The following is a 14,329-nucleotide window of genomic DNA, read 5'->3' as shown; positions in this document are numbered from 1 at the left end:
GCGAGCGCATGTTTCGTTCGCTCGCTCAGACATAGAGGCGTCAACAGACCGCAAAGAGCGAGCGCTCAATTTAAATAGCCGGCCCCTTTTTCTGAACGACCGTTCGCAAATAGCGTCCGACTCTGAATCAGGCCCTCTGTTCATTGTCCAATACTGTTTGGTACATGTCCCAATGATAGAGGGTGATCATTTTCTAATGATTTTATGTATTACATAATTGTATCCATTTTCTTCTGTATGTTACTGCAGTTCTTGTAATAACACAACATTTTATATCTATCGATTGTGTGTGTGTGTGTGTGTGTGTGTATATATATATATATCTATATATATATATATATATATATATACACACACACATACATAGTGTGGCGTTTAGATCAATACAATTTACTGAAACGGGAATATTTACTAAAGTGAGAGTCTTTAGAAATGGCGATGTTGCCCATAGCAACCCATCAGATTCTACTTAACATTTATCTAGCACCTTCTAGAAGATAATAGCTAGGATCTGATTGGTTGCTATGGGCAACATCTCCACTTCTAAAAACTCTCACTTTAGTAGATATACCCCACAGTCCAAACACATGAACCCATAGGTGGTGCAGTGTTCTCCCCAGTACATTTTTCCAGCCGGGTCACATCAAGAAGTAGCCGGGTGGGGCCTTCGCAATAATAAAATGTTTTAAATCCTGACCTTATAATGATTTAAACTTTAAATAATTTATATATTAATTCTCTTCTTCTTAGAGGCCCAGATACTGTCCCAACTTGCAGGCTCTCTTTAATCAGTTCAGGTGACTGTTCCCGCCTGAACTTTTATACAGGAGGAGGGATCTTTGCCATTCAGGCTGAAACAGCCCCTGCACTGTGATGGACAACTACCCCCTGCCCCAATGCCACATCCCCTTCTCGGCACTCTCCCCTGACCCAATGCTGTGTCCCCTGCCCGGCACCTCCCCCTGCCCCAATGCCACATCCCCTGCTCAGCACTCTCATCTGACTCAATGCTATGTCCCCTGCCCCAATGTCGCGTCCCCTGCCCCAATGCCACATCCCCTGCTCGGCACTCTCATCTGACCCAATGCTGTGTCCCCTGCCCGGCACCTGCCCCAATGCCACGTCCCCTGACCGGCACCTCCCCCCGCCCCAATTCACTGTGGGGGTGTACAGATGTGTTACATACGCCTTTTCTCAAATTGCTCCAAATAGCTCCATTAGACGTACTACAGATTTTGCCATTTAGCTGTACCAATTCCTGTGTGACCAAAGTATTCATCTAGTGTCCCTGGTATACTGTGAGCGAATCTCTAGGCCGCTACAATGTGAATATGACGCAGAATTTAGGAAAAAGTATGAATCACTATCCATGGCAGATTCATCCGAGTTGCGGCAAGCGTCTCATGCTATACAGTATGTCGCAAAAACGCTATGTGAATGAGGACACAGAGGTCATCTGTATCTGTACACTCAGGGCCCGATTCAGACCCTCTCGCTAAGATGCAATCGCTTGCACGATGTGTATGCAAATTGCGTAGGCAGTGCTACCGCACAGCAATGCATTATCACGCCCAGTATTTCTTACAGAGCGATCACATAGTGTATGTAGACACCCACCAGCCTGTTTTAAGATGCCCACTTGTGCACGTCATGTCCAGGAAGTGTATGCAACCATCGGTATATCGGTTAACATCGGAAGCTATCGCAGCGCTTGAGGTTGACCATAACCTGCCGCAAACACTGCGAGCACCTCAGTATAAAAACAATCCAGGTGACGTGTACTATGATGCTGTCTTTTTATTATGCACACCTCTAACACTCCGTTGAGATGCTCAGGCACGCCTGCGTTTGTACCTTCAATCCCCCGTTTTTAATGGCCAGCCCCTGTTACCACCTACAAACAGCTTCCCCTGTCACTCACTCTGCTGGGCTGTCTATGTGCAGCGAGCGAATGCATTGTGAACTTTCACTAAGGTATCTGCATGCGCACAATGCATATCATTGGCAGCAGCGAAAGTATGCATCTTAGCGAGCGGGTCTGAGTCAGACCCTCAGGCCTTTTACTAGCTGCTTTTATCTCTTTTTATGCCACACATGGGACCTAGTCATCTTCACTTAATATTTACAAAAGCAGGTTATAATTAACATTTTCACCTGCAATTATAAAAATGAAGTTATTGGGCCATTCATCACGAAGGTAAAGCAGGAGATATCACAGATACCGCCAGCTTACTTTTCTCTCCCGGAATGGCCCGCTGTCCCCATACACTAGTATCACAGATATCTCCAGCTTACCTTTCTCTCCCGGAATGGCCCGCTGTCCCCATACACTAATATCACAGATATCTCCAGCTTACCTTTCCCTCCCGGAGTGGCCCGCTGTCCCCATTCACTAGTATCACAGATATCTCCTACTTCAGGCTTGCCTACCCTCCCGATTTGGCCGGGACCCTCCAGAATATCGGGTGCCGCTCCCGGCCCCCTGGAAAGGCAGGCAAGCCTCCCGGCGGCCGCCGTCCCTCCCGACCCCCCCAGAGTAAATAGAGAAACCCCCGCAGTGGGGGGGGCCCCGGTGATGTGATTTGCACTGATTCGCATCATCGCGGCCCCGCCCCCTGCTCTACAATGCCGTTTATTCCGGCATTGTGAAGAGGGGGTGAGACCGCTATGATGCAGTCTTGCGGTCACTCCCCCAGAACTGCCCCCAAAGCGTCACTATCGGCCGGCTACGCACCCCACTGTAAGCTGACATTCAGCTCCCTCCCGTAAAGAGAGAGCTGAATGTCGGCATGTATGTCCTACTTACCTTTCTCTCCCGGAATGGCCCACTGTCCCTATACACTAGTATCACAGATATCTCCTGCTTACCTTTCTCTCCTGGAATGGCCCGCTGTCCCCATACACTAGTATCACAGATATCTCCTATTTACATTTGTCTCCTGGAATGGCCCGCTGTCCCCATACACTAGTATCACAGATATCTCAAGCTTATCTTTCTCTCCTGGAATGACCCACTGTCCTCATATACTAGTATCACAGATATCTCCTGCTTACCTTTCTCTCCCGGAATGGCCCGCTGTCCCCATACACTAATATCACAGACATCTCCTACTTACATTTCTCTCCTGGAATGGTCCGCTGTCCCCATACACTAGTATTGCAGACAGTGGCGTAACTAAGGGGGGTTGAGCTGGGCTCCATGGCAAGCCCTGCAGAGGGTGGCGCTGCCGGCCAGGGCATTGTACCCACCCTCCCACCACCATTGTGTCCTATCTGCAGTTTACAGAGCAGGCAAGTGTGCCACTGCCTGCTAGCCTGGTGTTGGTTGGGCTTCCTGTAGGGGGAGTTGCAGCGGAAGCACAAAGCCCCTCCTAGGCAGCCTTTCTAACAGCTCTATCCTCCTCCTGACTGGGATTACAGCTGCCGTCTGTGGCGGGTGAGGAGTGATTCTTACCTCCCCGGGGCGCTCTCCGTCTCCACTCAGCTCAGGTAAGTTATTGGTGGGGGGAGGAGGGGGTGGATGGCTAAGCTGCCAAGGGAGGGGGAGAGGGGGTGTTAATTTTTTATGTGTGGTGCCGGGGGAGGGGGGGCAGCTGCTGTCTGCATTTGTGTGAAATAAATGTGTGTCTGAATATGCTTTCAGTGTGTGTGTGTGTATATGTGTCAGTGTGTGTGGGTCTGTATAGGCTTTCAGTGTGTGTGTGTATATGTGTCAGTGTGTGTGTATGTATAGGCTTTCATTGTGTGTGTGTATAGGCTTTCAGTGTGTGTGTATGTGTGTCAGCGTGTGTGTGTATATGTGTCATGTGTGTAAATATGTCTGTGTGTATGTGTGTCAGTGTATGAGTATCTGTGTCACTGTGTGTGTGTGTTGAGAGACAATGCGAGGGGGAGGTGATGGTGTGCTGAGAGTTGACGCAGGGGGGAGATGATGGTGTGCTGAGAGTTGACGCGGGGGGGTGATAGTGTGGCTGAGAGTTGACACAGTAGGGAGATGATGGTGTGCTGAGGGTTGACGCGTGGGGGTGATGGTGTGCTGAGAGACAACTCGGTGGGGAGTTGATGGTGTGCTGAGAGACGAGGTGGGGGGAGGCGATGGTGTGGCTAAGAAGAGATTACATAGGGAGGGAGGTGATGGTGTGCTGAGAGTTGACGCAGGGGGGGAGGTGATGGTGTGCTGAGGGTTGACACAGTAGGGAGATGATGGTGTGCTGAGGGTTGACACAGTAGGGAGATGATGTTGTGCTGAGGGTTGACGCAGGGGGATGATGGTGTGCTGAGAATGGACGCAGGGGGGGCGGTGATGGTGTGCTGAGAGACTCCTTGGTGGGGAGTTGAGAGACGAGGTGGGGGGAAGTGATGGTGTGGCGAAGAAGAGATTACACAGGGAGGGAGATGTTGGTGTGCTGAGAGATGATGCAGTGAGATGATAGTGTGGCTGAGAGACGCAGGGGGAAGAAAGTTACAGAGGGGGAACGAGTCTGGTTGAACCGCTGTCGTATGATGATGACCTTGTTGATATTCCTACACAAACATGCATTTTCCAGACGATGTTATGTGCTGAGAGATGACACAGGGTTGGAGCTGATCTTGTGACAGAAACGATGCAGGGGGGGAGGTGACGGTGGGCTAATAGACGACGCAGGGGGGGTGATGGTGTGCTAAGAGATGATACAGGGGGGCTGGTGGTGTAGCTGAGAGATGAGGTAGGGGGGAGGTGATGGTGTGCTGAGAGATGACACATAGGGGGAGATGATGGTGTGCTGAAAGTTGCCGCTGGGGGGTGATGGTGAGGCTAAGAATTGACGCAGGGGGGAGGTGATGGTGTGGCTGAGAGTTGACGCAGGGGGGGAGGTGATGGTGTGGCTGAGAGTTGACACAGGGGGGAGGTGATGGTGTGCTGAGAATTGACGCAGGAGGGGGCGGTGATGGTGTGCTGAGAGACAACTAGGTGGGGAGTTTATGGTGTGTTGAGAGACGAGGTGGGAGGAGGCAATGGTGTGGCTAAGAAAACATTACACAGGGAGGGAGGTGATGGTGTGCTGAGAGATGGTGCAGTGAGATGATAGTGTGGCTGAGAGACACAGGGGGAAGAAAATTACACAGAGGGAATGAGTCTGGTTGAACCACTGTAATATGATGATGACCTTGTTGATATTCCTACACAAACAGGCATCTTCCGGACGATGTGACCTATATGAATATTGAATACCAACTGAAGACGCCTTCGTGTCAGTTAGGATATATTTCTTCAGAGGTTCCACATTGTGAGAAACCACCGTATAGGTAAGGTGCATATAGAATGCAAAGGAATGTTCCCAGACTGACAAGAAATGGGTGACGTGTCATCTTGCCACGCCCTATTTGCAGTAGCCACACTCCTTTTTGTATTTGACCACACTCTTTTTTTTACTGCACGCCTAAGGCGCGCTAAACATCTTTTAATGGGTGGTGTTGGGGGGGGGGGTGCGCACCGATCTTAAATTTGCCCTGTGCTCCGAAGACCCTAGTTGCGCCACTGTATCACAGATATCTCCTACTTACCTTTCTATCACAGAATGGCCCGCTATCCCCATACACTAGTATCATAGATATCTCTTGCTTACCTTTCTCTCGCGGAATGGCCCGCTGTCCCCATACACTAGTATCACAGAGATCTCCTGCTTATCTTTCCCTCGTGGAATGGCCCGCTGTCCCCATACTCTAGTATCACAGATATCTCCTGCTTACCTTTCTCTCACGGAATGGCCCGCTGTCCCCATTCACTAGTATGGGGATAGAATTCATCAAGCTCCGAAAATATAACATTTTTGAAGCTTGAGTGAGGGAGCATTCACCATCTTCAGATGGTGAGTGCTCCTGATACCCGGGTCGTGAAGAGGGATCTTTTCGGATACCTCCGCTTCTGTCCGTCTCCTTCCGCCGGACGTCGGGGCTCTTGAGCGCATGCGTGACCTGTAGGTGGCACATGCGCACTCTCCCGTCACTGCTCCGAAAGGAACAGTGAAAAGATTCATCGATTTTCGGATCAACTGTCACCGCGCCGGAGCAATGATGAATTGCTCCTGAATCCGCGGTGAGTTAGAATGTTTATTATCGGACCCCAATAATTAACATAATGAATAGGCCCCCAAGGGGTAAATTTACTAAATGTTGATTTAGCTAGATTGAAAACATAGATGGGCTTTCCAAATGCAAAATTTGCATATTTATCATCCGTAGGATTTCATCTTCAATTCGAAGTTGAAACCCTACGGATGATAAATTTGCAGATTTTGCCTTTGGAAAGCCCATCTATGTTGATGAGTGACCATATAGATGTACAGTGCTGCCGACCTGGTCTATTATACAGGTCATAGAACTCTGCAGTGACTTCTGATATCCATAGTAATGTAAGGTAGGGGGGTATATTGCACCGTATGATACACAAGATTTAATTACATTTAGTAAGAAATAGAACTTGTAAACAGTATTAGCAACTTCTTACGGTTTTATGTTGATCAATACCAATAAATGTATAATACTATGGGGAGTTAGATCACCTTTGCGTCACAATTTCCGAATGGTAAAATGCGTTAACTAAATAAACATGATTGCTTGTAAATACAAATTTGCACAAATTGCAAGATGCGTGTCTGTCTGCATGCATCACATACACTTACTTTTAGTTGTTATAAATTGGTTTATTGCTAATTATATACAAATGTTTTTCTTTCTCCTGGTTTTCCTACTCTTTTTGAAACTCTGATGACAGCACTGTGGGCAGGAGTTAGTTTTGCTCCTACTCATGTCTTGCTCTCTGCAGAGAGTCTATACATAAATAGACCATGGGGGTTCACCATCGATCTTCCTCTTCCACCATCGATAGTCTTGAACAGCGCACTCTCATATGTCAGCATACAACTACTCCCAGTATGTATAAATTGTTCATGCCCAGTTGTTTCTTTATTGGCGCCACCCATGTTCGGGGAGTTTCCATTTTCTGGCTATCATCACCGGTTAGAATATGCAATTTATCCAGTAATAGATGTGGATTCCGATTATCCATGATTGAATGCTGACCAACATATAAACATATGGGTCATCAGCATTCTTACAGCCAATGATGTTTTCTTCACCGTTGTTAAAACTTTCTTCCACAGGCTCCTCCGGCTCTTCCTCCTCACGTATACTGGAAAGATTTTCTTCCACAGGCTCCTCCGGCTCTTCCTCTTCACGTATACTGGGAAGATTTGGCCTAAATGCATAGCTCTTGAATTTGTAGATCCTATGTTTGCTATACATTGGTGGGGTGGTGATGATTTTTCGCAGAATATCTGCTTCCTCTTCTAACGAGAGATCCATGGATTGGACATTAGAGCAGATGTCAGGATTCTGAGCTACGGCAGATGCAGCATAATCCCCATCTTTATCATCATCATCGTCTTTACAGCATTTGCTGCCGCAACATCCCATTTTGCAATGGAAACTTCTTACCTCCAGCTCCCTTCAAGAAGTGAGCACCAAGCCAAACAGCTCAGTGTCTATGATCCATATGTGACCTCATAATGGCCAGACTTGGTAATACATTGTGACATCACCAGTCTGTGTAATCAGCAGAAGCAGCATCTGTCATACCTATGTGCTTTTGTCTTGGTATCCATGGATTATAATGAAAAATACTGTCCCCAGTCATTAACAACCGGAGTTGACCAGTGACAAAATCAGCACCATTAGTCAGTGCTGCCTATGCTTACTTATCAATCTGCCTCCACTTCCACAGTGATGCTGAATGTACCCATATATAAATATATTGTGAGATGAGAGGGCCGAACTGATGCTATGTTGCTTTATTTTAAATAGTTTTTGTTATAGGAATAATAAATATAACAAAACAATTACAATGTCAAGAAAATCATGGAAAGCATGAGATAGCACTGATCTGTTCAATTTAGTTTGAGTGTCGTGGGCATGTAGACCGACTTCCTTGCTGGTATGTCTATGAACAGTGGCCGGTATAGGCTTCCACATGCAGTCATGCGGATATTTAGTATACATGAGCGGATTACTCGCATTACCATAATGTAGTAAGCAGGCAGCCATAAAAGTGACCAGGGATATGTCTCTCTCAGAATCAGCCTTGCCACACCTCTCTGTTCATTGGGTACACCCACTTTGGCAGATGGTCACACCCCTTCAGCGGGCCCCTATCACTGCATTCCCCTGGTGGACCCTTCATGCTCCAGTGCACAGTCCATCACTGAATATGTGGAGGGTTTGCCTGTATCCAGGCCTGAAGGACACACAGTCACGACGATCATTACATGTTTTCTCCTATCTCTGGTCAATTTCAAAGAGGAATGAAGAATGCCCAATTTTGCCCCCCCTGGGGAAATTGGGGCATAGAAAAGTAAATGGGTAGAGTTATAGAGGTAAATTTACCTCCAGAAATGTATAACAGGAGGTGCACAGGAGGCAGTGCCTGGAGGTTCACATTTTGAACAAGAAGAAATGAGAGCCCAGTAGGGGGAAGGGGACAAGTAGACCCTATGACAAAGATTATGTTTTTCCTCATTTTGAGATGCAAACAATGGTGGAAAGATCCAAGCCAAATCCAAATCCCTTAATAAAACTGACTTGTGTAAGTTGAATTAGTATTATTATTATGTGGAGACCCACCTGCGCCATTGTTAATCTGACCCTGATCGTAAATCGATAGTCAATGTTCCTGATTGGATGGAAATGGATTGCTATCGTTGCCGCCATTGATTCTACGGTGTCAGCATCATGGCACCCTTTGTGTATGGGCTGCAACTAAGCAGAGGCGTCATCCGGTACACACTCCATATCCCCCTAGCGCGGCAGAGACTGTTGCCGTAGATTTATTCTTTTGCTTTGGAGTTTACTTTGTTGGCCTATTGACCCATTGGCTGGATGTTCCCTGGCCCTTGGCTACATGGGTATTGTTGCACCTCATTTATCTGGGTGGGGAATTAGGTAGTTAAGTATAGTTGGGGTGGGGCTTAGTTTGGGGATCCAGATATGACATAAGTTGGGGGCTTAGTGTCTTATAGGGTGGGGGGAATGGGTGGGGGGGTTGGTGTTCTTATAGTTGCTGCCTAAGCTGTAGAGATACCAGCTGATGTGCATATTATTTATTTCTTTTTTAGTCTTGTTGGTTTGGTTTGGACCATTTCACAAACATTTCTTTGAGGTGAGTCTATGTGGCTGGGTCTGGTATTGGGAATTGTGGCCTTTCCCATTTCGTTTATCCTTATTTTCATAAAGAGCTATATTGACCCTATGTGTAGGCTGGAATTTCTCCTTACTTTGTTGGTACCTATCTCTCCTGTTATTTTTATTTCTCATTGCGAGGGCCTGGAAGGCTCCTTCAGGCACCAGTCTCGTTGATATTATCCTATTAGGGGTTTTTGTATCTGTGGACTACCTGCACAGTATATAATAAAGCTGTTACCTGCTCATTTTTTACCTTGTTCTCTCTTTTATGTTTTGTTTTATTTAATATATTCTGTACTTATCCTTCACCACACTAGGCCACTGACTGGATATGCGTAAAACTTTTTCATATTGTCTTTTTGTACTGTCTTTGATATTGTATATTTAATGTTATTTTCTTTTATTGCTGTCTTCATTCATGCCAGTCCTTTTGTATTGTTTATTCTGAAACTGCACATTTGTCTTGTTTCAAATGTATTCTGTTATTTTGGGTGTAAACTTAAAAAAAAATTGCAAATATAAACTGATAAAAAAAACGCAAAGGACAGCTCTTCAAATAAGAGATGGGTCGGACTGAACCACAGGAGTGTGGAGAAATCCCCGGTGGTCCCCACTGCCTATGGGCCCACCCCCCTTTTCTAGGTGTGAGGTTCCAGACCTCAAAATATAGATTGTTACTCTGTTAGACAGTCAGTTACCTGGAGGAGCAGGACCACTGATCAACATAGGGGCTTGGTTCACTTCTAGAGAAACTACACCAAGATTTGACTCATGGTTAGGCAATCATCTGTGGTTGCTTTCCACAACCCCTCTGGTGGATGACCACACCCTTTAAGCATGGGCCCCTACCACTGCATTTCCCAAGATGGGCCCTTCATGCACTTCTGCATTTCTGTTAAACAAACAGCTAACAGGCAGCTCTTTTGTATTCAGTCCAAGGGGTAAATTTACTAAAGGTCGATTTTGCATTTTGAGTGATTTGAGGTACGATTTTCATTCGATTTGGATTCGATTTTGGTTTTGAGTATTTACTAAAGGCCAAATCGCATTTAAAATCGGACTTCAAATCTAATTTGGACTCAAATCGCCCTCAAATCGACTGTCGGAAAAACATTGGTACTTTTACATAGCCTAACACACAAAACCCTTATTTACTATCATTCGATTTGAAATCGTCCTCAAAATCGGACTTCAAATCACTCTTCAAATCCCCAATACAATAGACCTGCTTTATGCTTTCGATTTGAGCATGAGCAGGTCGGATTCACACATATACATGCAGACATCAGTGAGATGCCTGCATGTATCTCACTGTAAAAAGCGTCTAAAGAGTTAAATTAAGAAAAAAAAACATGAGGTCACCCCCCAAAACACAACGAGCCCCAGACTTTGCCAACCCTGTTCTGGTTGACTAAGTACAGGGAAAAAATTATGTAGGGTCTCCCTGTACTTAGTACAACCAGCACAGGTCTATGGGAAGCAGAGCTGGTTCTGGATTTACAGGGAAAAATTTGCATATGGTTTCCCTGTAAGATCCAGAGGAGTTGGAGACTCCTTCCAAAAAAGGGGTCTCGCTTTCTAGGGCATTAAAGTTTATCCTGCGGCTCCCCCCATTGAGTACATTGGCTCAGAGGCGGGGCCTGACCTCTCTCAGCCAATGAACGCACAGACACAGAGCTTCAAAGGATGAAGCCGCGTCTGTGCGCATCATTCGGGAAGGAGTAATCCGTCTGGTTAGACTGATTACTACTTAATGCGAAGGTCGGGTTATCGTTTTTTTATTTTAACCCTTGGATGCCTACTAGAGAAGGGGACCAATGTAGGTAAGATAGGTGAGTATTGTGTGAGCGTGTGTATGTATGTATTAAAGTTATACTTTATAAGGTGTGTGTGTGTGTTTCTTGGGACATTTCTTTACAGGTGAACTACAAGTCCCAGTGTGCCCTTAATGCCCCGCATGCTGGTAATTGTGGTTCTCCAAGTGCCAGCATACAGGGGAGACTTGCTGGGACCTGCAGTTCTACTGGAAAGACAATGTTTATTTATATCTATTTTTACACCACACTGTCACAATCAACCCGCCACCCACCGCCCAGGGGTGGCGGGGATAGCCCCGAGCTATCAGCCCAGGCTAGGGGTGCCCTGGAGAGGGAGACCCCTTTTTTTGAAGGGGTCTCCAACTCCCCAGGGATCCCTGGCCTGGGCCGACTAACGGTCAGGGCTGATCCTGCGGCTTGGGGCCCCGGTGATAGATACATGCAGGCATCTCACTGATGTCTGCATGTATCTGTGTGACAACGAACTGCTCATGCTGAAAGTGAAAGCATGAAGCAGTTCGTTGTGTCGGGGATTTGAAGGGTGATTTGCCGTTCGATTTGGACATGAACTTGCCAAATCGAACAGCAAATCACTCTTCAAAACCGACTCAAATCGAATTTGTTTTGCAAATCGCAAAACAAATCGACTAATAGTAAATGCAGTGAAAATCCATTTTTCACTGCATGCGATTTGAGTCGATTTGAGAAGTGCTAAATCACTCCTCAAATCGACCTGCAAATCGAGCAATAGTAAATTTATCCCCAAATATGACTGAATACACACACTTGCTACATGATTGCATACACCATCGACAAATATCATTCTGTCAAACACGATCCTTAGTAAATTTGTGAGTTTGTTTGAAACAAACTCACTCGTGTCCATGCAATACCCAGCGTGCTTAATACGGGGCCAGACACGATTCTTAGTAAATATACCCCTATGTATTTATATACAGTATACATTAATATGGGGCGTGAGGCTGTATTTTGCCTAAGGTCCTGTGGGGTCTTAGGGCCTGATTCAGTAGCAGACGCAGGGGTGTATTTATAATGGGTGCACACCCTGCACCCATAAAACATACCTCTCCGGAGTCCCATGTCGGCTGCAAAAACAGCTGGAAAATGGCCGCCGCTGCCATTTTCCCGCCGTTTGCGCATGCGCAGTACAGGGAAAATGGCCACCGCTGCCATTTTCCCAGTGACCTGCACATGTGCTAAAGACTCTGGGCACACTCTAGTGCCCAGAATGTAAGTGTGGCGCTGGCCACGCACCGCTCAGGGTGCAGCCAGACCCACGGACGGAGAGGAGGGGGCCCGTGTCGGAGACTGCACACGGGCCCCCTCCTTTCTAGAAACGCCCCATAGCAGACACAATGTCGATATTTTCGCAGATTGAGCGATTGTTAGCTATTGCGCATGTGTGAACACTGCACTGCGCACGGGCAGCAATTGCATTGCGATTACATTCATAAATAAGAACCATTCGTGAAGAGAGTGACAGGTAGTCAGCGTTTGGGGTGGTAATGGGGTTGGTTAGAAAAACGCAGATGTGTCACCGTTTTAAATGCTGGTACCGATGTTTACGCTGTTGCTCATCGTTGGGCGGATATGGGAAGGCAGCAGTGGGCGTCCCTATGCTCGGGTAAGCTTTGGAAGCATTAGTATATTTTCGCAGCAGCATATCGCATGTGGAATAGCAGCTGTTGCATTAGCGTCCGCTGCTGAATCAGGCCCTTAATCCGGCTCTGGGACAGAGCAGAAGGAAGGAGGGATGGAGCAGGGGCGTATTTATAATGGGTGCAGGGTGTGCGGTGCACACGGGCGCCTGTGTCCAGGGTAGGCCCACACGGCACACCCTGCACCCATACTTTTTAATACTTACCTCTCCGCATACTTGCCAACTCTCCCTCATTTCACCTTACCCCCATTATGAAGTTATATAAAAGAAAAAACAGAGATATATATAATCAAATGGGATCATGCGTATAATTTCCCTGCATTGGTTATAAGGCACAATGATCCCTATGGTTACATGCATTTTCTGAGAAGTATCAGTGTGTTTTCATCAACAAATAGATCTTACTAACTGCTTTGGGGCTCATTTACATGTGGATGTAAATCAATTTTATGACACGCCTCTCGGATGTAGCAGTACACGCCCACTTTACCACCACGCTCATAGATGTTGCTTTCACAATCTCTCTGAAATGCTTTTTCAAAAGTAGGCAAGTATGCCTCTCCGAAGCCCCACGTCGGCTGGAGCAGCGATACACAAGATGCCTGGAAAATGGCCGCCACTGCCATTTTTCCCGGTATTTTGCACAAGCACAGTAGGGAAATCACCGGGAAAATGGCTGCCGCACCATTTTCCCTCTGACCTGCGCAGTAGACTTAGACTAGTTCCCGGAGTCTACTGCTGCTGTCAGTGCGCAGGCGGCATCAGAGCTCCCTCTGTCGTGCGCATGCGAACTTGGGCACCATCGACCCACTTGCGAGCGTACAGCGCTCGCGAGCGGGTCAGAATCAGGCCCTGAGCGCGATTTCAATTTTTTCAAAAGTGGCTATTTTATTTAGGGCGCCCGACGGAGCAATTCAATTGCTCTGTTCAGGCGCGGTAGCTGCCGGCTCCGGCATCTCTGCTCGCACCCTTAGGAAGGTGGAAGAAAAAATGTGCGATAAACAGTCAAATGGGGCACTTTGGACGGCTGGTATAAAACAAGACTAAAATCCTTTTATGTATTCAACATTTCAGAACTTCATTTTCATCAGGATTAACGTAAGGACTAATAAAAGTTCTTAAACGTTGATTACATAAACGGATTTTAGTGTGTTTTATACCAGCCGCCCAAAGTGCCGCGCATCCGACTGATACATCGTCCTCTCTCTTCACAGCTTCACAGGCAGAGGTAATATGTGTGTGTCTGTGCATATATATATATATATATATATATATATACATACATACATACATACACACTTAATGATATTTATTGTTATTCCATTAGATGTTGGTGAAAGTGAATTTTTCAGAGAATGATGGCAAATGGTATCTCAGAAACTAATACACTACCCTTTATACAAAGTAAGCTTGATGATGGGATAGTTCCTGTAGGCACCTCCTCTTACCAGATGAACACCTTACTGTGACAAAAGCAACCAATTAGGTGTTTAAAAAGTAATTTTACATCTATCAAAATTCTTTCAATAAAAAATGTTTTACACATCACTGGTTACATACAATATTTTATAGAGATGTGTTCACACTTTGCCGATGTTGGAATGGAAACCCTCTC

This window comes from Taudactylus pleione, unplaced genomic scaffold (assembly GCF_031769625.1).
Source record: "Taudactylus pleione unplaced genomic scaffold, aTauple2 ptg000579l, whole genome shotgun sequence".
NCBI lineage: Eukaryota > Metazoa > Chordata > Amphibia > Anura > Myobatrachidae > Taudactylus > Taudactylus pleione.
The sequence above is the reverse complement of the archived record's forward strand: the minus strand, read 5'-3'. Positions refer to the sequence as shown.